Below are 24,685 nucleotides of genomic sequence, written 5' to 3' on the forward strand. Positions count from 1 at the left end.
TTATTTGTAAATCGCATATGGCTAGAGAAAGATAAGTTTGTTTGTCTTTTTGTTGCTAGACTATCTTCTGATACTAGGGAGATCGGCCTTGTCTACAAGATCGATTTATCTGGCCAACAAATTGGCGACCATATTGGGGAATGAATTTGGTTTTTGGTTTTCCTTTGTTTTGACTTGAGAAAATTGTTTTCGTTTCTGGTTTTTGATTGAGGTATACTGGCTTGGGTAGTTTTTAGAATTGGATTATTTTTTGTTTTTTTCGAAGTTTTCAGGGGACCACATTTTCTCTTTACAGACAATGCGGGTATCTCCGCACTTTTCCTTTAGTAAACAGAGCAGAACCACACTTTTTATTTCTGGAGCTTGCAAACCTTGTAATTTTTTTTGAAAAACATAAAATACCTTTTTCCAGTTAGGTTTAGGTTTGATTTAGAAGTTTTAGTGTCTACCCAGATCTGTATTTTTCCTGTCAAAAACCTCTTGTGAGTCAGTTCCGATAGTATTTTTGTTTTAGATGATTTTCTAGAAGTTTTGCATGCTTGGAGTGGTTTTCACTTGGTTTTTGTAGTGACTCAAAGATCAGAAGCTTGAGAAACCTTAGATTACCCTGGTGTCTTTTTGTCTTCTTGATGAGTCTAACTTGCTTGTGAAATCTATCCTTTGTGAGAAATAGATTCAGCTTTCTCATTGCAAATATTTGAACAAACTTTGTTATAAGTTTTGAATTTCATTTTTACAAAAGAAAACATATCTGGATGTTTTTTGATTGGTTTGTTATTCTGAACAAATGAATCCTTAGTTTACTGAAAAACTAAGTAAAACATCCTCAAAAATAATTGAAGCTTTTATTTATTTATATTTTAAAGTTTTTAGATCTCAAAAATTGTTTTTGTAGTTTTGAGTGTTTTTCTAGAACTTGTAGATCTCTTTTGAAAAGAACATTGTTTTTCTTGTAGTTTCAAGTTTTGAAAAAGGAAAGGGATTTATTGTGAGCATTAATTATTAGTCTCATTATGAGTTTTTGTTGAAAAAGACAAAAAGATTTTCTTTTCATTTCCATGTTGAAAGAAATATTTGTTTCTTAAAAATTTGCATTCTCGAACTCTTTCTTTTAGCTAGAATTTCATTGAAAGAAAAAAAAAATTGCTTATCATTTTAGGTGAATTTTTTAGTGTTTGGAGTCGAGTCTTCACACCATCAAAGTTTCATTTCCATACCTATTGACTTAAGGAACAACCCATAAAAGCAACGCTTAATTAAAATTGATCTAGTATTCCTTTTTATTTCTAGGGCTCTTATCACCAAGATAGCTTAGGCTAGTATCTTGGAGTAGGGAGTAATTAACTCTCCAAGATAGTTAAAACAAACAAGTAGATATATCTTGAGGTAGGAAATAAATCCAATTGTAATTGATACATTTTGGGAAGCTTCTCTTAAAGGAGTCAATCACGAGATCATGTCCGAACTTTTGAGACAATCAAGTTTGTTTCATTGGGAAAGATAGAAGATTTGCATGTATTAAAAATGGTAAGCCTCAGATTAACCATTGTCAAGGAGCCTGGGGTCACTTGTTGGTAAACATCGGATTGACCATGTCGAGGAGCCTTCAAGGGGATTGAGCTTTGTTACTCTGCCCTTGCGCGTAGATTGGATCGCAGACAGTTCCCCCAGTTGTATTTGTTGCTGTTGGTAACCTTAGTGTCCATAAACTTAAGATTATTTCCTAAGGTGACGGTGAAGGAAGGATCTCACTGTACCTGGAGCAGACGTCGACTAGACTCACTTGGAATCTCTAGGGGGTTCTCTTCACTCGAGATGGTTTTGTGAAGAAACTTGTGCCAGTCTGTTTCATTAAGCAGGTTGTCGGGGTAACTGTTCCAATCGCCTTTTCTGTATTAAACTTCTACTAAGTTGGATTTCATCACCAACTAGTGTTTTTAGTACGAGAAGTTACTGTTTGTGTGTGGTTTGAACTCTTAGATTTTTAGGCGTGTGATTCAGCTGTTTGTTTCTTTAGAGACTTTAGGTGTTTTTATTGAAATTTTCTTTGTTTGCGTGTGATTAATTAATATTTAATCGTGGCCGAATTACCGAGACAATCTCGTAGACTTCAGGGGAAACCTCCTAAGTATACACCAAGCCAGCTTGAAGGGCTACGAGCTCTTGTATCACCTAGTGACAGTAGAGTTGGATCACCAGAAGCCGGAGAGTCATCTTTAATTGTTCATCCTGATTATCATATACAAACAACAGAGTATATTCAAGCCCCAATTTCATTTTCCAAAGTTACTGGTAGTATTTCTCCCTCCAGTGAATTAGCTGAAGAACCTGAAATTTCTGAGCCTGACACTGAACCTGCTGTTACTCCAACTTCAGGATTTGCTTCTACAACTTCTAGTGGTCCTGATTCACCTAAGGTAAGAAATATTATTACTCAAAATCTTCCTTTTGGCCTCATTTCTATTGAAGAACTTGTTAGTCCAGACGAAGAAGTAACTCTTCCCGAAAACCAACAAATTTTGAATCTTAGGGAGCGTGAATCAATATTCTACAGTCCTTTTAGGAGTGACGCTTGGTATTTATCATTGACAAATTTTTTAGAAAACCAGGGTCTTAGTTTTTCACCACCTCGAATTCCTTTTCATCCTACACCAAGAGGTTATTATCCTTCATCGATCATGTCAAGACAATCATCTATGTTTTCCCAATCACCGGAAACATTTTTATCCGGCGGTCCTTCTGTTCCTTCGGGGTACCAATCACTCTCTGGTACTTTTTTCAGGAGCATCTCCTCGACCAATTGAACAAGTGTTATCATCTGGAAGTAATGGAACTCAAACGTTGAACACAGAACAAATCCTTATGATGTCTGGTAGTATTCCAAATCCTCAACCTCAAGGTAGTCAGTTACTGCCTGGGGGGCAACCTCAAGGTAGTCAGTTACCGCCTGGGGGGCAACCCCAAGGTAGTCAGTTACCGCCTGAAGGGCTTCCTCAAGTTTTTCAACCTTCAGGACAGTACATACCCCAAGGTCAACCTCAGACTCAGTACATACCCCAAGGTCAACCCCAATTTTAGTACATACCTCAAGGTCAACCCCAGTTTCAGTACGTGCCTCAGGGTTATCAACCTCAAGGTCAGTACCCAACTCAAGGTTTCCAACCGCCTTCTGGTCAACCATTTTTTCAAGGAGCTGGAAATGTACCGCTTAATTATCAGCCCTACGTTCAACCAGGTTATGGTCCTCCATATGCACAACCTTTTATGGGTCCATACTCCAGAATGAACATGGTGTGGGATCCGTCTCAAACTCAACAGACTTTGCAACCTAATGTGCAGTTACTTAATCAACTTGGATAACCTTCAGTTTCTGGTCCAACCCAGCAACCTGTCCAGCCTACCGTTCAAATCCCTGCATCTGGTACAGTTCAGCAGCCTGGGCCTAGCTCACCTCATACTCCACCTCAAACTGCTGCAACTACTGCAACTTCTGTTCAACCTACAACACCTATTTCTGGAGTATCTGCAGCTCCGGTTTCTACTACCCTTGCATCAGTGCAAATTCCTCAAGTCTCTGTGCCCCAGTCAGGACCTACAGTTCAGACTTCAGTCCAGATGCCTACAGGACAAGCTAGTACACATACGATTGCTACAATTGCCACGAGTCAACCACAATTCACGTATCAAATGTACCAGGGACAGTATCAATTTGGTCCTGCTATACAAAACCCAGTTTATCAGTATCAACCGTATCCTGGCTATACTTATCAACAGCCTCAACAACCCCAGTTTGGTCCGATTAATACTGGTTTTCCAGGAGGTTATAACATTCCTAATGCAAATCGGATTCTAGGTTATCCTGGATATCCTCCTCCTGGAACTGGTCTCGCTACTCAAGGTTTTCGCGACCCTAACCATCAGTTATCATTTATTGCAACTTTGGATTTACCTGATTTGTCGCGCTTTACGAACGATTCGATTTACTATCTTCCGTATTGGCCCCTAATGCCTAGTAAGTTGCCTAGTGATATCCCAAAATTCGAGGGTAAGTCAGGAGAGGATCTGTCAAATCATGTTATGACTTATCACCTCTGGTGTGCATCTAATTCCATCATTTATGATTCAATTCGTTTGCGTCTTTTTCAACGAACTCTTATTGGTCTTGCCGCCAAATAGTACATTAAGTTACCACGAGCCTCTTTTTATAATTTTAATCAGTTAGCCACTGATTTATTAACTCATTTTCAGTTACTTGTCAGATACGACAATGGCACAAAACTGTTAACTTCATTGAAACAATCCATGTCCACATATATTTTTTATCATATTCATGAATGACGACGTAGAAGGCGTTTAGTGAAAGTTTTCATTTCAGATCAAATTTTAGTGGAATGGTTCATTAAATCATTGTTACCTAAAATCACTGAAGATGTAGCTAAGGGAGGAGTTGTTACTGAAGAGCAAGTACTTTACATCAGTGCAAATTCCTCAAGTCTCTGTGCCCCAGTCAGGACCTACAGTTCAGACTTTGGTCCAGATGCCTACAGGACAAGCTAGTACAAGTACGATTGCTACAATTGCCACGAGTCAACCTCAATTCATGTATCAAATGTACCAGGGACAGTATCAATTTGGTCCTGCTATACAAAACCCAGTTTATCAGTATCAATCGTATCCTGGCTATACTTATCAACCGCCTCAACAACCCCAGTTTGGTCCGGTTAATACTGGTTTTCCAGGAGGTTATAACATTCCTAATGCAAATCCGATTCCAGGTTATCCTGGATATCCTCCTCCTGGAACTGGTCTCGCTACTCAAGGTTTTCGCGACCCTAACCATCAGTTACCATTTATTGCAACTTTGGATTTACCTAATTTGTCACGCCTTACGAACGATTCAATTTACTATCTTCCGTATTGGCCCCTAATGCCTAGTAAGTTGCCTAGTGATATCCCGAAATTCGAGGGTAAGTCAGGAGAGGATCTTTCAAATCATGTTATGACTTATCACCTCTGGTGTGCATCTAATTCCATCATTGATGATTCAATTCGTTTGCATCTTTTTCAACGAACTCTTATTGGTCTTGCTGCCAAATGGTACATTAAGTTACCAAGAGCCTCTTTTTATAATTTCAATCAGTTAGCCACTGATTTATTAACTCATTTTCAGTTGCCTGTCAGATACAACAATGGCACGAAACTGTTAACTTCATTGAAACAATCCACGTCCACATATATTTTTTATCATATTCACGAATGGCGACGTAGAAGGCGCTTAGTGAAAGTTTTCATTTCGGATCAAATTTTAGCGGAATGGTTCATTAAATCATTGTTACCTAAAATCACTAAAGATGTATCTAAGGGAGGAGTTGTTACTGAAGAGCAAGTAATTTACATGAAAAAATCCCTGATCTTCCAAAACACGGTCAATAACTGCAACTCCTTCAGGGTCTCATGCCGCTGATGGCATGATTGGTTCAGTTAGCACTAAAAGTAAGAAGAAATCTTCAAAGAATTCTTCTCCTATAATAACTTTACCTGATTCGCCGATATGAGAGTCTTCTGCTGAAATTTCTGTCAACATTCATGTCATAGACTCATCTATGTCCAAATCAAAATCTGGTAGTAAAAAGAAGGGGAAGAAGAAAAACAAACAAAATTCAAAAGATAAAACAGATAAAAATGAATCTACTGATGAAAAACGAAAACCTCGTTATCCTTGTTTCATTTGCGACGAGGATCATTTTACCAAAGATTGCCCACATCGAGCAGAGGTTTCGAAAATCGTTAAAGGTTCTCAAATGCCTGCTGTCTTGAAGGATCCTTTTCCTACTCAAGATAGTAAGATGATTGATTCTTCCTCGAATGCCTCAGAAGAACCCATTATGATGATGTCTTGTCATGATTGCGACGTGATCTCAAGATTATGGTAGTAAAAATCCCGTTGGTAGTAAAGAAGCAGAATCTTCTAATTCAAACACATCAACTACACCTCCTCCTGGTTCTGGTCCACTACAGATCGAGAAACCTAACCCTGACTTAGTAATCAAACCGCCTGCTAAAGGTATATTTCGGAAATCAACTTTCAATCCACATGCGAGAGCTGCTCAGAATTATAACATTGTTGAAGACTTAGCTATTTCCCCTTCAACAATGTCGGCTTTGGAAGTGCTGCAATCGTGCCCAGCACAGCGTAAATTACTATTGTTTGCTATAGGAGCTGTCGATATTCAGGATTCGAACCTAATAATTAGAGAATAGTACACCCCGCCTACCTCATCAAATGGCTTTCCAGATTCCAGTTTTATTCAAAAATAGACCTTGCTTTCGGACTGTGATTGATGAAGGGGCTTCTACATGTATTATGTCGATCCAGTGTTGGAAATCGCTTGGTTCTCCCACACTCAATCAGTCTCCGAAAATTCTAAAGGCTTTTGATGGCCGAGGGTTCCATCCTTTTGGTATTTTGCAAGATTGACCTATAGGGGTTGAGGGAAAAACCGTAAATCTAGATGTGGAAGTGGTTGATGCCCCTCTAGATTACAACCTTCTCCTAGGTCGCAGTTGGTCTTATGCTATGACTGCTATTGTTTCATCGGTTTTTCGGCTTATCAAGTTTCCTCATAACGGAAAGATCGTTACGATAGACCAGCTGACTTATTTCTCATCCGACCCAGCCTCTACAGATAGTATTCAACACATTGGTAAAACGACTATCCCTTACAAGGATGTTGGCGTAGGTTTGATTAAAGATTCTGGTTTACTAGGAACTTTTTCCTTCTCTCCTCCTAACGTATTGCCTTCTATCACAACTATTCATATGATTTCATCGAATACTGTTACTTTTGATGATCCTTGGATCGTACCTTTCGATTCTGAGGTGGATTCATTTGGTGGCGCGATGCCTCTGAGTCCCTTTGAAATTGCATATTAGGCTGTACAGTCGTTTTCTGATGCCTATTCAACCGAAACTGATCCAATGAATGTGATCCATGGAGAGTCACTTTCAATATCAAACTCAGCCTCATCAACACTTTCTGATCCTGTTCATTCTGATGAGCAGATTCGTGAACTATTGTCTGTTGATGATTTACCATGGGAAGATCTACATCACCGGTCTTCGTTTTTACCTGAGCTTGATCATTTTGAAAATGATTTTTCTTCTATTTTTAAGACTGACTATGTCAATGAACCGCATAATCCATTGCAACATTCTGATTCTGAGTTAAATTTGGAAAATATTTCTCAAATGGTTCCTATTGACATTTCAGTTAATACTAGAATTATTGAAAACATTCATTTAGGCGCTTCCTGTACGGATGATGAAATCAAAACTTATAAAGCCCTATTTCAAGAATTTTGTGAAGTGTTTGCCTGGTCATATGAAGAAATGCCAGGAATTGATCCGTTAATTGTTGTCCATGAAATTAAAACATACCCAGATGCTAAACCTGTCCGACAACGCTTACGTCAGATACATCCGCGAAAAGCTGCTGCTATCAAAGCCGAAATTGAGAAATTACTTCATGCAGGTTTCATTTATCCAATTCCTTTAACCGATTGGGTATCAAATATTGTTCCTGTCAACAAAAAACAAGGAATGATAAGAGTATGTATCGACTATAGGGATATTAATCGAGCTTGTCCTAAAGACAATTATCCAACCCCCTATATCAATCAAATTATTGATGATTGTGCCGGTAGTGAAATGTTCTCCTTTATGGATGGTTTTTCTGGTTACAATCAAATCAACATACTCCCTGCTGATCAAGCTAAAACAACTTTCATTTGCCCATGGGGGACATTTGCTTATTGCAAATTACCCTTTGGATTGAAGAACGTTGGAGCAACTTTTCAAAGGGCTATGTCTTACGCATTTCATGACATCAAGCACATTGTGCAGCCTTATCTCAATGATTTACCTGCCCACTCATTACGTAGAGCTGATCATCTCATTCATTTACGAGCTATCTTTATGAGATGTAAGCATTATCGAATTCGGTTGAATCCACACAAATGTGTATTCTGTGTAGAAATGGGTCACTTACTGGGGTTTATCGTATCAAAGGCAGGCATTCGTGTCGACCCCTCGAAGGTGGAAGCTATTGTCAATCTACCTCCTCCTTCGACTCTTCACCAACTCCAAAGTTTGCAAGGGAAAGCAAACTTTTTATGTTGTTTCATTCCTAACTACGTCGAGATAACGAAAGGTTTTACCAGGTTGTTAAAACAGAATATTCCATTCTTTTGGGATGAGATCACTGATCGATCTTTTGATGCACTCAAACACGCATTGACCCATGCACTGTTACTGCATCCTCCCAATTACAACCAGGATTACTTTTTGTACCTCGCCGCTTCTCATTCCACCATTGGGATGGTTTTAGTTCAGGAAGATGAATTCAACAATGAACATGTGATTTACTATCTCAGTTGAAATCTACATCCGAACGAGCTTAAATATTCACATGTGGAGAAATTAGCCTTGGCAGCTGTCCAAGCTGTCGTCACTACATCTTATTACGCAAAACCACGGTAATTTCTGACTGTAACCCTATGATGTATATCTTGACTAAACAATTGCTAGCGGGCAAGTATTCCAAATGGATAGTTATCCTGCAGGAATTTGACTTGGAATTTGAAAAATCCAAGGCAAAGAAATCTTTGGTTTTTGTCGAACTGATGTGATTTCCCACGTACTGATACTAAAACTGTGGCAGAAGAGCCCATTGCGGATGAATCCTTGTTTCTTATCAGTACTCTTGATCCTTGGTATGGAGATATTATTGTTTATCTCCAAACCCAATCTTTTTGGCCTAAAATATCACGATCTCAGCGATGGAAAATACTTTTCCAATCCCAACAATACAATATTATTGGTGATACACTTTATCGTCGTGGGGCGGATTCTATTTTCTGACATTGTTTAACTCATGAAGAAGCTGAAAAGGTTCTAAATGACTGTCACTCTGGAGCATGTGGCGGTCATATGTACAACCCAAAAGATATTGTGTGTTGGTTATTTCTGGCCATCATTATTCAAAGATTGTATTTATGCAGTTCGGAAATGCCACAATTGTCAAATCTTTGATCGTAAGATGCGTGCTCCATCTTCACCCTAGAATTGCTCCTCTTCACCCTATAATTGCTGTCGGTCCTTTCGCAAAGTGGGGTATTGACTTTATTACATGTAACCCTCACTCGACTGGGGGGCATGCGTATATTATCCTAGCGGTAGATTATTTTACTAAGTGGGCCGAGGCGATGCTTACATTTTCAGCAAACGGCAAGACTATTGCAACTTTCGTATTCAATCATATAATTGCTAGATTCGGTGTTCCTCAAGCTATTATTACTAACCATGGAAGTCATTTTTGAAACATCATGATGACTGAATTGACAGATCAACTTGGCCTGCACCACGATAGTTCTATTCCATATTACTTGCAGGCTAATGGTCTGGTTGAAGCTATCAATAAAGTTTTAGTCACTATGATTAAACGAATCATTGGTATTCATAAGTCGAATTGGCATACCATGCTATTTTCAACACTTTGGGCATATCGGACCTCAGTGAAAACATTGACTAGTTTCACTCCTTTTCAACTGGTCTACTGTTTGGAAGCAGTGTTACCTATTTAATGTGAAATTCCGTCATTGCAATTAGCCATAGAGTTGCTTCCAGCTACTTCTGAAGAAAAGAAACGTTTTTTGTACTTAGCTCAGCTAGATGAGAATCGACGCACTGCTGCAATAGCAAACGAGACTCATGCGAAACGGATAAAAGCTTAGTACGATAGAAATGTTACACCTCGTAATTTTTCGGAAGGAGACCTAGTTTTACTATATGATCAAGCAAAGGATAAGCTAGGGGCTGGAAAATTTGTACCTATGTGGCAAAAGGGGCTTATGAATTAATAGATTTTGACAGTGTTTCTTTGGGTAAACCTAGAAATGGACTTTATCTGAAGAGATAGTATGCTTAAATTCGATGTGGAGATTTTTTGTTAGAATAGTTTCTTTACTGCTGGTGTGTTTTAGATTAGAAAAGTGTGCCTAGTTTAGAGAGTTCTCTTATCATTATTCCTGCTTATCTTGATTTTACTCTTGATATTGTAGATGTCGACGTCTCTTCAAACATACATTGGTTTTGCTGATGGTGCTTGTCGTAATACATGGAACATTTCTTCCGCAGCTTGGGTTATCTATTCACCCTCTGATGAGTTAGTATCTATGCATGGGGTAAGCCTCGGTCAAACAACGAATAACATTGCAGAGTATAGTGCAGTGATTGAGTTATTATCCATCTCATTTGGGATTAAGAGTTTGATTGTTAGGTTGGATTCCAAACTCATTGTATTACAGCTTAACAGGGTTTATGCCATTAGAAATCCGGTGTTATTAAGGTTATTTTTTAGAGTTCGTCTCTTGGAACGTGAATTTGACTACATTGAATATTAGCATATTCCAAGACATTTAAATACATTAGTAGATGCAGTTGCTTTTAGTATGATAAATAGACATTTGCAATAATCAAAACAGTAAATTTAATAACATTCGATAACATGTTACACGAGATAGCTGGTAATAATGATATATCATAGCATAGAAGTAGTGTTTCAAAATATACATCGTCTTCGATCATAGGTTGAAAAACACCTTATGATCGGCAAAAATGATAAATAAAAAAGTCAAAAATGTCATGAGTCTACAAAATTGATCATCCTATCCCTGGCGATGATCACGATAAGAAACCACTGCTCGGGCCACCCTACATAGGAACCTCCTAAAAGGTCCTGGGACCCCAATCACATATCTCTGTAACCTAAGTGGAATATCATCTATATTCATCTCTGGAATATTTTTATAGACATTTTTGTGCCTTACAGCTCTAAGCATGAAATGTCCATAAACCAAGGGATTCAAAGTAAACCAAGGGATTCAAAGTCCCTAAAAGTGTTGTTCCTACCCCTAAAGGAACAAGGTCAACCAATTACAGCTTCTCCCAGAAGTTCTCCACCAGAAACTGCTCAGAATCAGTCAAATCAAGATCATTTCAGCTGCTCCACTAGCTAGCTGCGTTGCATAGAACCCCAGTACACTAGATAGGTGCGTTGCAACGCACCTAAATGCACTACCAGGGTGCGGTGAGTGGGAAATGACAAATGGCAGTGTCATTCCGCGAGGTGGACAGACAATGGAAGCTTCCAGAATCTTCCCCAATGACACTTGCCTCACTGAGTTTGACCAAGGATGAGTAAGAGGCTCTCAGTCTCCAAGTGGAAGCAAGAACTGACAGAGAGAAGCCAAAAGTCAAATCATAAGCTGACTCATCCTCTTTGCATACATCTATATATGGATCCCTCATCCCAGAGATCCAGGGGGTTGGAATTTTGTACATTGTAGAGAATTGCTGTTGGTTTTGAGATTGAGATCAGTGCATTGGGTGATTTATGCTTTGTTGGAGGTGAAGAAGGGATTCCTTTGCTGGGAGGTTGATGCTGGATCGGGACTCACTTGGTTGTATTTCCTCCTGGATCTTCTTGTTATATCAATAAAACTATTTGAGTTTCTCCTACATGCTTGTGTATCAATGATGTTTTGTTATATTTGCATGTTTAGCTTAAATCTGATCCTAAATGAATGTAAATCTATGTCTTTGTGTAGTTTTCCTCTTCTGTGATCTTGTAGGAACTTGGTGAAGTTGGGCAATTAAGGGAGCAGGTAGCTGGAAGCTATCAAAGAGAAGAGAGATTGGATCAAAGGACTAGCGAAAGACACAGGTTGGTTCATCCTATTCCTCTTCGTTTACAATTCATAAAGAAGAATACAAAAATAGTTTTCCTTGTTTGTTGCTAAGGCACTATCACACCTTAGTGGGATAGGGGCGTTCTGAGTAGACACTTTTCCCAACAACAAAATGGCGACTCCACTGGGGGTCGTGTCTAGTTAGTTTGTTTGTGTTTCTCTTGTTGTTTGTTTCATAAACACAGAAGTAGCAATCGAACTACATTTGCCATTATCAAATGCAAAGTAGACACCTGCTACTTCAATCCACTCACTGGATTTGTTTATGATTTGAACAGCTGATTCACAAATGATCTGATTACCCTTTGTGATAGCTCTTAGTCCTCCTTTAAATCATCCCTCTGATTGTACCTTACTGATTGCTTTTACTCGGCCAAAAACCATAGATTAAACTGCAAACCGTGACCCAGAACCTGGATAGAAGTCTCGTTTCTGCCCCAGCGCAGGCTCTGTGAAGAGGTTCTGCATTTCAACATAGGTCCTGAGAGGGCTACCTGCGCTGCAATTCAGTTTCTCTGTGCAACAGGTGCGCTGATCAGCCTTGCCCTGTGCAGCTGAGGTTCTTTGCTTCATTTTGTCCAGTTTTGTCTCTGATTTTTGCAGCCTGTGATCAGTGTGTGTACCTGTCTGAAAACTCATTTTCTTTGCCTTAATTCCGCCTCCTTTGTACAAAAAGGCTGTAGATGTTCTTTGTGTGTTTGTTACATCATTTACAGTTTTCCATTGAAAAAGTAGAATAGTCATACTATCGTCCTTAGATTTAGATCTGTCGTAAGTGTCGATTTGATCTTAGGAGAAAGTTTGTTTGCTGTTGACAGTTGATTATACTTTTTACTTTTGCCTTTGGTTTGAATTTGTCACTTTCTAGTGTCAAAACGAGTGTTTATTTCAAAATCATAGAGTGTCGTAATCTTCTCTACCTTTTTGATTTTGAAAAGAAGCTTGTTTGTGTTTTTCACTTGAAAGCAAATTCAGATTTGTACATCAACTTTCTTTTTAGGCATCAATATTAAGAAAGTGAAAACAAATACATGCATATGTGCATTTGCATTTTGATAGTTTGTATGGCTTGATTTAGGAAAAGTGCATTTACAGTGTGCTCTTTGAGAAAAGATTGTGTCTTTCTTTTCCCTTGTAGCTAGGATTTTCATTGCTGAAAAGAGATAAAAGCTTGCTTATCATCTTTAGATTGCATTTAGGAATTACATCTACATCTCGTGGTGAACCCAAAAGGCAAACTTCATAAGAAAGATCAACTTAAAATAAATTGAATGAATCTAACAACGCTTTGGAACTTAACGCACAACATAGAGGTCTAGGCTAGAGACGTGTTCCGGCGTCGTAAAACCTGGTAACTGTTGTGCTCACTGATGGTTGGGTGATTCCTCCACTGTGAGACGATAAGTGCGAGTACGGACTTGTGCTCCCACGTACCGTCGAGTATATATTGGGAGACCCCTATAGGCTTAAAACCTTTTATCCATAGGAAGCCGTGTCGGCCGCCCTACTGATCGCAATGCACCAAACACAACATTCGAGAAGATTGACTGCCGTACCGTAAAACGTATTCTGCAGTTTTGTGATTGGTTTGGTACTCCCTCTACCTAGATCTCCAGAGCAGTCCCTTTCGTTCCTTTTCAGACTCCTTAACGGAAAAGGTCCATCTGAGCACTTGTCACTTCAGGATCATTAAAAATCGAAGGAGACTAGAGTCATCTTTTGTTTTTTCTCGACTCTTAAAAACTGAAAAAACAAGTTGTGTTTAAAGCATCTAAAATTCATTTAATTCGGAAACATAATTCCCCTTTTTATTTTAGTTGATCGAGTAATCCACAATCGTGGAAGAAAGTCAATTGAAACCCCGTCGTTCGTGGAGGCTTACGAGTCAACCGTCTTTGTCTCCGGAATCGAAACCAGTACGGACAAAGCAAACTCGTTTAACCGGTTCGAAATCTCCTATTAAAGTTAGAACAAGTGTTCCAACAACATCCGAGATTCCGGTTACTCCAAACATTTCTGGAAACCCTGCCTCTACAGAAGAAGTTCAACAGCCACAGAGGGACAATGATACTGATCCTAGTTTGAGAGTAAACACTTGTGTTACTGAACCAGTTCCATCTACAACCGGTTCGGAGAGTCTTGCTCTTCAAACATCTGTCGCTGTCGATTCCACCCCTTCTTCGGCACCAGAAATATTTTACGGACCTGACGGTCTTCCCCTTCCACCTGGTTTGATTGCGATTGAAGAAATTGTAGAAGATCCTCAAACAAGTACTCCAACGCACTTTGGAGTCGGGGTCACTCTATTTCCTTCTTCATCAGAAGTTGGTCTACCACCAGTGGAAGTTCCTGTAGAATCGCTAGGTAATCTTTTGGATAGACTCCAAATGTCTGAACAACCGTCAACATCTAGGACTGTGTCGTCTGACACAGCGACAGCAGAACTCCCTGCCGTCACTCCAACAATGTTCGCCGGCATACCATCTGTCCCAACTAGCTCTCAACCGCTAGAAGGAGCCCACTCAGGGGCTATTTCGACAGTATGGTCCGTTCCTGTTTGTTCCTCCGGAATAATATCCGGCAACTCTTATGTTGAGTCTCAACAAATTGATCCATTCGGAGGTCAATTTGGGCAGTCTGGTCCCCAAGGGCAAACAATTCCCTTGAGTTCTGGATTACCACCGTATGGGGGGCAGTATGCCCTATCATTATCCCCTCCGGGAGGATATCCATACGGGAGTTCACAACAATATTCAGGTTATAGCGGAATTACCTCAAGTGGTTGGGTACCTATACTACCTCAACAACCAAGGGTTGTGTATTCGATGCAACAATGTGTACCTATGTCGAATATCCCGACTACACCAGCTATTGTGACAGTGTCACAAGTTCAAACGCTGCCTGTTGTATGTCAACCTCAGATTTCTCAGGTTGTAATGCAACAGCCCCTTGACCCTGTGACTCAACCACAATCGCCAACTAGTGGGGCGACACAGGTCCAGACGGGTACAATTACCCCACACCTTGGTCCAACGGTTAGTATAGTGCAACAGCACATGGCTTCTCAACCATGGCTGGTGCAATACCAACAACCACAATTCCAACAAGTATACCAAGGTTCTGAGCAGCAAATCTTTGCGAACAGTGGACAGCCGTACATTCAAAATGGTCAAAATCAACCATTTTACAATGGTCATGTCCACCAACTGTATCAGTCATACCAGCATCAAATGCATTATGCTGGCATGCAAAGGCCAACTGCTCAGGCAATCCCATCTTACCCTGGGTATGCTTCACCTAATCTGAATCAGCAGTTACCATTCGTGGCAACTTTAGAGTTACCTGATTTAAACCGGTTAACAAATGATCCAATTGCTTACGCCCCTTGGTGGCCAGCGATTCCGCATAAACTTCCGCCAGATATTCCTAAATTTAATGGAAATCCGGGTGAAGATCCGTCGAATCATGTGATGACATTTCATCTGTGGTGTTCATCAAACACCCTAAACGATGATTCGATTAGGCTTCACCTTTTTCAGAGGACGTTAACTGGTCCGGCAGCAAAATGGTATATCGAATTGCCTAGAGCTTCATTCGACAACTTCAGTACCCTAGCCACAACCTTTTTAACCCATTTTCAGTTACCGATAAGGTACGAAACGGGAACCGAACTTCTTACCAACTTCAAACAAACAACGGCCACTCACATATCTGATCATATACATGAATGGCGACGTCGTCGTAGAATGGTGAAAATGTATGTTCCCGATCAGCTTTTAGCTGAATGGTTTATCAAGTCATTACTACCTTCCATTACGGAAGATGTGGCAAAGGGGGGAGTCGTAACGGAAGAGCAAGTTATAGCTCGTGCGCAATATCTGGACTTGATCTATACTCAGTCCGACACGCTCTACGACAAAATACCTGACGCCCCTAGACCGGAATTCTCAATTCCTCCTCCTCCTAAATCGAACAATGAATCTCACGCCGGCGATGGCGTGATTGGCAAAACAGACATGAAATCGACAAAGGCTACATCTAAGAAGGCCCGTAAGATTTCAGATCAAAATGCAAAAGACGAACTTCTTACTTCGGAAGTAAATGCCGTATCAACAGATAAGGGCAAAGAAACCAAACAACTAGGAAGCAAGAAGAAACAAGGCAAAGGGAAGAAGAAGAAACAGGATGAGTCATCTCCTGAAAAACCTTCTTCAAACCCTCCTGGAAATAGGAAACCCCCTTCAGGGTGTCAGATATGTGATGAGGATCATTGGACGAAAGAATGTCCATACAAAGCTGAACTTAAGAAATTCTTTAAGAGTTCGAAAACCTCAGCAGTGTTAACTGATCCGTTTCCAAATCCAGGAACAAATCTGGTTGATAGTGGAAATGCTTCCCTGTCTCAAGTGCTAATGTTGTCGGTTTCAAAACAGCAAAATGATGCTTTGATTTCGACAAGGAACAAAGATTACGGGAATCCACAGCTGTCGAACAACAAGGATAAAGATCAACCGAGTAGTTCGACAACAACTTCGACAAAAGTTGTAACTCCCACCATTCCTGAATTAACAATAAAACTGCCAAAGGGAGTAGTACACAAGTCGACATTTAATCCCCGCGCTAGAGCGGCGCAGCATTATAATATAGTGGAAGATTTGGCCCAATCGCCGTCCGCTATGTCGACTCTTGAAGTACTTCAAAATTGCCCATCCCAAAGGCAAGTTTTGTTATCAGCCATTGGTGGGGTTGACCCAAAGGATTCCAATCTTGTATCCTTCGACCACAAAGGATACGATCCTCAGTTACCAGCCCAACTAGCTTTCCTTATTCAAGTGAAAGCCCTCAACAAGACTGTTCATCGAACAATTATTGATGAGGGGGCATCCACATGCATTATGTCGATGAGTTGCTGGAAAACTTTAGGATCTCCAACCTTGTCGCGAACTTCGACGACATTAAAAGCATTCGACAGAAGGACATATACCCCATATGGTATCCTAAATAACTTGAAAGTTGAACTAGGGGGAAAAACAGTAGAAATAGATGTTGAAGTCATTGATGGGAATCTTGATTACAACATCCTACTAGGAAGACCATGGATATATGCCATGGCAGCTGTTGTGTCGACCTATTTCAGAAAGATTGCATTTCCCTTTCAAGGAGGGATTACAATCGTCGATCAGCAAAACTTCCTCCCCAATGGTTCTCAAGTTACTGGAAGCATTCCAATGATCCATGGAAGCAATCATTCGCTCCAAAATATCGGAGTAGGTCTCCTAAAAGACCCTGCCTTAATGGGTACTTTTGCCCTACCGCCTCCGAGTAATCTGGCGGAAGTGGCCACAGTGGAATATGAAACCTTCTATATCTAATGGATTTGGACTTCGAGGACGGTTCTTATCTCGTGTCAACCTCGTTAAAAAATGAAACAAGGAGTCATGAGGACAGTTCTTTTACTGTGTCAACCTCATTAAAAAATGAAAAAATCCCCTTTCCAAATCTCAAAGGTAAACCTTCATTCCAACCACCAAGTTGAATGCAATGAAGCTTGGGGAGCATGCACCTCGATTTACGTTATTATGCTGGGGGCATACAAACTTATCACGAGCAGTGTTACTGCAGGGTTCAAGCTTGTTAAAAAATAAACCCGCATCGAGCAGTTTTAGCACATAGTTCAAGCTCGTTAAAAAATAAACATAAGACCGAGCAAGTGTTTCAATCTGCGTTTAAGCTCGTTAAAAAATGAACTATCCTCCGGTAAATAACCACCGTGAATGAAGCATTATCAGCCATTAAAGCCTTGGTCGTGTTTGCACCGTCACCTCCACTTTTCATTGGCCGATCATTCACCTCCATTTGATTGTTTACCCATTTTGAGGAACAACTGCGAAGAGTGATTTCACCAGCCATCCTTGTGACACTGCCGTGATTGGAAAATTCCAACCCTTACCTGGAATTAGCTGCTACCCGTTTTATCACTCGTTCCTCAAAAGACGAGTCTTCTTTTCTCTTTTCATATGACTCGTAAAATATGAAAAGATTGCCGAGTTTTGGCCTTCCAGCTCGTTAAAGCGACCGAAAGTGCTATCCCTCCTCTAGATTTTAATCTTTTTGGACCTGAGGGATTATTGCACAAAAAGATCGAGCGCTTGTGTTGTTCGGCTCGTTAAAACTATCGAAAATTCATCCCTTCTGTATTGTTTTATACTTTTTCGGACTTAAGGGATTAGATGATGAAAAAGGAACTTCGGAGTTAACTTTACGTACCTTTTTAGACTCTCTAAAAATGAAAAGGACCGAGTTATATTTGTCGTTAAACTCGTTAAAAAGATTAATAGCGACAAACTTGTCTTTAGACGAGAACGAGTTTCACTATCGCTAGGCTCGTTAAAACATAGCGATGGGTTTGCCCGAAGGGCAAATTATAGAACAAGCATATGTTATCCTCCTCAAGCTTGACAAAAATAAAGAGGTACTGGTCAGCAATGACTGGGGAAAAATTGGTAAGAAACTCAAAGAATCTTTATTGGTAGCAAGTCGCTCTTGAACATGACACTTCCACTCCATGCCTGAGTCGGGTTTGGTTGTTTCATTCACCGGTCACATCACCATGGTCACGCCATACCATCCAAATTTGGGGTAAATGCTACCAATCCATCACATAAGTGTCACTGACATGTTCAAGAGAAGTCATCCAGAGAAGTCACCCGTGTTCCATCCACTACCATACATTATACTTCATTCCTTCATGACCGCCATCCTGAACCATATATCATCAGATAATTTTCACCTCCATCAAAATCATTTGCTCCGTTCCGTGTCATTGATGTGGGATTCATCAAGGCCCTCCTTTGACGGATCACTTCTTGTCGACATCAGCTCATTATCCAAGAAGTTGATCTAGGAACACCCCATTCAGTACTTTGAAGCTTGCATGCCTGAATGGCAAGTTTCTCACTTCCGGCGACAGGTATACATCAATGAACTTCGACCGAAAGATTTTGCGTGGTGTTCGACGCCAAGTCCTTTATTCACACCACGTAAATTGTACTGCAGTACCTTGAGGGTCATCATCCTTATCGGTGATTCCTCTCGCGCTTGTTAACAGTTTACATCATTGACTGGTAATCAAGCGATGTCTTTCCATGTTCGACTTCAAAACATTTTTCACGTGGATCGACTTGTACTTCGAGTGAAGATCGGACGAGATTGAAGACCCTGGATCTAGTTTCATCCATCCGGGCTGCGATATATATTCAGAAAAAATAAAGACATTGAAATGTACAGCGTTGCAGCACAAATAATCATCCTACCAAAAGGATGATGGCTCTATCAGAATCATCAGTCTACCATCAGACGATTGTCTGTCCTGTGTACATAAAAATGAATTTATAAAGCTGAGCATGGGAATGCCCGCCTCAGCTAGATCATGAAAACAGTATGAAAATAATGTATTGTATTGTATCTTATTACAGGTCTCCTCCCAGCATTGAAAGAACTTCGGATCCTCCTAATAAAGCATTTCACCCGATAAACGACCTCATACTTTAGGGGGCAACTGTTATAGACATTTTTGTGCCTTACAACTCTAAGCATGAAATTTCCATAAACCAAGGGATCCAAAGTCCCTAAAAGTGTTGTTCCTGCCCCTAAAGGAACAAGGTCAACCAATTACAGCTTCTCCTAGAAGTTCTCCACCAGAAACTGCTGAGAATCAGTCAAATCAGGATCATTTCAGCTGCTCCACTAGCTAGCTGCGTTGCATAGCACCCTAGTACACTAGCTAGGTGCGTTGCAACACACCTAAATGCACTACCAGGGTGCGCTGAGCGGGAAATGACAAATGGCAGTGTCATTCCGCGAGGTGGACAGACAATGGAAGCTTCCAGAATCTTCCCCAATGACACTTGCCTCACTGAGTTCGACCAAGGATGAGTAAGAGGCTCTCAGTCTCCAAGTGGAAGCAAGAACTGACAGAGAGAAGCCACAAGTCAAATCATAAGCTGACTCATCCTCTTTGCATACATCTATATATGGATCCCTCATCCCAGAGATCTAGGGGGCTGGAATTTTGTACATTGCAGAGAATTGCTGTTGGTTTTGAGATTGAGATCAGTGCATTGGGTGATTTATGCTTTGTTGGAGGTGAAGAAGGGATTCCTTTGCTGGGAGGTTGATGCTGGATCGGGACTCACTTGGTTGTATTTCCTCCTGGATCTTCTTGTTATATCAATAAAACTATTTGAGTTTCTCCTACATGCTTGTGTATCAATGATGTTTTGTTATATTTGCATGTTTAGCTTAAATCTGATCCTAAGCTATTTATGAATGTAAATCTATGTCTTTGTGTAGTTTTCCTCTTCTGTGATCTTGCAGGAACTTGGTGAAGCTGGGCAAGTAGGGAGCAGGTAGCTGGAAGCTGTCAAAGAGAAGAGAGAATGGATCAAAGGACTAGCAAAAGACACAGGTTGGCTCATCCTATTCCTCTTCGTTTACAATTCATAAAGAAGAATACGAAAATAGTTTTCCTTGTTTTTTGCTAAGGCACTATCACACCTTAGTGGGATAGGGGCGTTCTGAGTAGACACTTTTCCCAACAACAAATATCTAGTGTCAAGCGCTATAGATGATGCTCCAAGTCAGTTAGGATCTCTGCTAATTGGTCCTGTGGGGCTGGTGTTGCCACAGCTGGGTGTCTTCTCTCGAAATGCTGGAGAGCAGCTGGTCGTCGTGGACCCACATCTGCATTTAAACTTTTGATTCTTAGTTTTGGACGATTTAAAAATAAAAAAATTAAAACTTAGAAAGTGTTGAAAACAATTTTACCTGAATCATCCCATTGTTCTCCTGGTGGAAGAATCATGTCTGGGTCACCACAATAATCCAACCCAACGTTTAATTTCAATCTGTTTATCCTTTGATTGATCATTGCAAAACTCCAATCGGAGACTAGCGACAGACTGGCCACCTGGCCTAGTCCCGAAAGGAGATAATTGTTCGCCTTGGAGTTGACGATTTTCGATTCCGACGGACAGATTTTTTAGAATCTTCACATGAAATTTTTTACCCAAAAGCTCTCACTTTTCACTCTGAACTCAAATGGTAAAAATAAAGTTGGAAAACCCCTTTTTATAAGTTTTTTCGAATAAATGAATTTTTAATTTATTTATTTTTCACTTTAAAAAGGTAAATTTTTAAATCATTTTTATTTATCTTAAATAGGTATGTGTAATGTTTTGAATTTTTGTGCAGAATATTGGATTTTTCAGGAAAATTGATCATTTTTCAACAAAGAGCATACTTTTATCACTTTTTCGGACTCTTTCAAAAATTTACGAAAAAGAAGAACATTGGAGTCCTCTTTAAGCTCTTTTCAGTCTCTCGAAAATTGAAAAGATTGCCGAGCACTTTATTGTTCAAACTCGTTAAAATAAATCAATAATCATCCCTTCAGTATAAGTTTACCCATTTTATAGACTGAAATGGACTATTTACAAAAAAGGTACACATTGACTAATTACAGTTAATAGAGTCCTCTTTAAACCCTTTTCAAACTCGTTAAATATGAAAAGATTGTCGAGCGCTTGTCTTTTTTAGCTCATTAAAGTATTGAAAAGTCATCCTTTTTGTATTATTTTATCCTTTTTCGGGCCTAAGGGATTATTTTACAAAAAAGTACCCCCACGGAGTTTTCTTAAGTTTTTCTTTCGACTCCCTAAAATTGAAAAGCACCGAGTTTTTCCTATACTGGACTCGTTAAAATTTAACAGTAAAGGACCTGTTAAATTTCAAACAGGAACAAACCACTCCTTCTTAGGGTTTGAATTTTAAACTAAGTTGGACTCATCTGAAGGATGAATTTATAAACAAGAAAATGTTATCCTCCTCAAGCTTGTCAAAAATAAAGAGGTACTTGCTAGAAATGGTGGGGGAAAAGAGAGAAAAATGAACCTATTTGTTACACTTTGTTTCATAAAAACCCGTCAACCACTCTTGAACAAGACACTTGTTCACCTGGGTTGGGAAAATCCTTTGCCTAACAGTTAATCAAACCATATTGAAAGTCTTCAGCCAGTTTCTGGGTATTAACTTTGGGTCAATTGTCACCAAGCCATCTGCAGTGTCGTTATGTGTTCAAGAGAATAGTTCAAACAAACCATTCATCTGCAAAATATCTGTCATCCATTTTGACCATCCCTGAGTTAGTCCTTGCTGATATATTTCTTCAAAACTTGATCTATGATTTCGTGTTGTGGGCTTGCCTACGACGAATCACTTTCTATCGACTTCAGCTCATTATCTAGGAAGTTGATCTAGAAATCGTCAGTACCTTGAAAACTGCATGCCCTAATGGAAATTTTCTTGCCTTCGACGATAGGTTGCATCATTGACCTTCGATCGAATGATTCTATGACATGTTTGACTTCAGCTCATTTATTCACATTTCATGGATTGTACTGGGTGCTTTGAGAGCCATTGACATTACTGGTGGTTTCTCTCACACTTCTTAACAGTTCACATCATTGATTGGTAATCAAGTGGTTTCTACCATGTTCGACTTTGACACATTCATTCACATGGATAGAATCGTAGTAGTTCGAGAAGTGGAAATCAAGACCATGGATCTAGTTTCTACCATCCAGGCTGCAAGGAATTTTGTTATTCATTATGCAGTGGACTATTCATAAACATATGGTTGCGTCCATACTATGTCTACATCTGTCTATACTCTTGATGTATTACAAAATCATTCCTGTATCAGAACAGTTTAGTCAGTTTTCCAGTCAGTTTTGATCTGAGTATGGGAATGCCTACCTCAGCGATGATATGTCTATATATATATATTTTGCATTGAATGTTGTTACAGGTTCCGACTGGGGTGTCCACAGGATGATCCTTGAAATGATAAAGTACTTCACTCTTCATAAATGACAGACTCTATCTTCATCTATCACAGAATTCCTACTTTAGGGGGCAATCTGTTGCACTAAAAATTGTCACCTTAACATCCTGCAATCTGTGTGAGTCCATTACCACTCATACTTTCCTCCTTTGCAAGTCTTAAGCCTCAGATCCTCATATCAAGCCTTGAAAGTAAGAGAAAAGTCCTAAAAGTCTCTAAAACTCTGGTTCTGCACTTTCTCTTAGTATTACATGCGGTCCCGCACCTAATGGTCATGTCCTCTGTGCACCTGACCACTCTGTATCTATGTTATGGGTGCGGATCCCTGTAAAAGTTAAAAAGGAGTGAGTACATTCTAAAAAAAATCACTTTCAGTCATTTCTAGAAGCTTTTGGAAGGAATCTTGAGGTGGCAAGTTCGCTCTCTTAAAGTTCATGCATCCCATACCTTAAGGAGCTAACCCCTTGATGTGAGGAGCTTATCCCTTTGAAGGAGGATTCTATCCCTTCATAGATGGACCTGTAACCTCCTCCTCTGCACTATAAAATGAAGCATTGGGCTGGTTACTTGGGAGGTTGAAAGCTGAATATTTTTGAGGTGAAATGTTGCTGGAACTTAGTCTTCTTTAGTTGAGTTTTTATGAGGAAAGATTACATACCTCTAAGATCTCATTTGGAAGAGTGCAAGGCTTGTCAAAGTAAAGGAAATTCCTATTTTGGACTCCAGGAAGAGCTTGTTCAACATCAAGGTTGAAAAGGTTGTAAGGTTCTTCTACTTCAAAGTTAATACAAATAAGTTTGTTTTTATCAATAAGCTGTTCATTTATGGTTTATTTTATGGATTCCTTGATCACCATAATAGACATGATTTATGATATTTTCTATGCAGGTGCTATTTAATGTTTGCTTGTTTGTGATTGCAGGTCTTTAAAGATAACTCTTTCGAACGATTGGATGGTAACTCTTTCGAACGATTGAAGGATGACTACAACAAACAAGCGTTGGATCTAAGGTAGGGTCTTAACACCTTTATAGCATTTATTTGTAAATCGCATATGGCTAGAGAAAGATAGGTTTGTTTGTTTGTTTGTTGCTAGTCTATCTTCTGATATTAGGGAGATCGGCCTTGTCCGCAAGATCGATTTATCCGGCCAACACCTCTCGATCCCATGTTGAACCCTTCTTCCTTTTGGTCGCAACACACTTCGGGTGAGACTTCTTGCCCTTCGGGGTGAGGTGAAAATTCCAGCGCTGCCCTAGACTATAATGGACCACTGTTGGCCTCCTGTGCCTGAACCCAGGGTCTTTTCCCTGATGACTCTTTCGAGCCAACAACAACACTGACATTTTCACCTTACCCAGAGAGGGTAAGGAGTCCCATTCGAGGTGTACCGCGACTGAAGTTAGATGAGGGTGGAAGTAGCCTAGCATACAAACTAACCAGATCACAATGATCTACTCATTCTATATTAGGAAACTATCTAACCAAATGCATTCATTAAAAAATTTAAAGAGTTAACACAATGCTTAAAGACATAAGGTGATTCTGAACAATCTTCTCCATTAATATAACATAAAGTAGTACATAAGGCTCAAGGCTTTATCATTAACAGTAGGAATAACACAACCAACATAAACTGATACAAACAAGATCATGGGGTTGTTCACATTACTCTGCAACATAGGAAGATTCAAACTATCACAAACTCGCTCTACTGACTAACAACAACCATCCTTATCTCTTTCTTTTGCTTTTTATCCCTCGCTATCCGCCCGGACTGCCAGTTCTGCTTTCCTTTTGTTTGACTGCCTTCATTATTGGTTGCCTCTGCTCTTCCCTCACTCGGTTGTCCTTGCTTCTTCCCACCACCTCTCTGCGACTACCAGTCATTCTTCAGTTTCTAATCTTCCCTCGGCTGTCAATTACACAACTCCAACGGTCATCTCCACCACTTGTCATCGACTTCTTTCTCTA

This window comes from Pinus tabuliformis, chromosome 7, assembly GCF_031772625.1.
Source record: "Pinus tabuliformis cultivar Carrire ecotype Pingquan chromosome 7, CPIR1, whole genome shotgun sequence".
NCBI lineage: Eukaryota > Viridiplantae > Streptophyta > Pinopsida > Pinales > Pinaceae > Pinus > Pinus tabuliformis.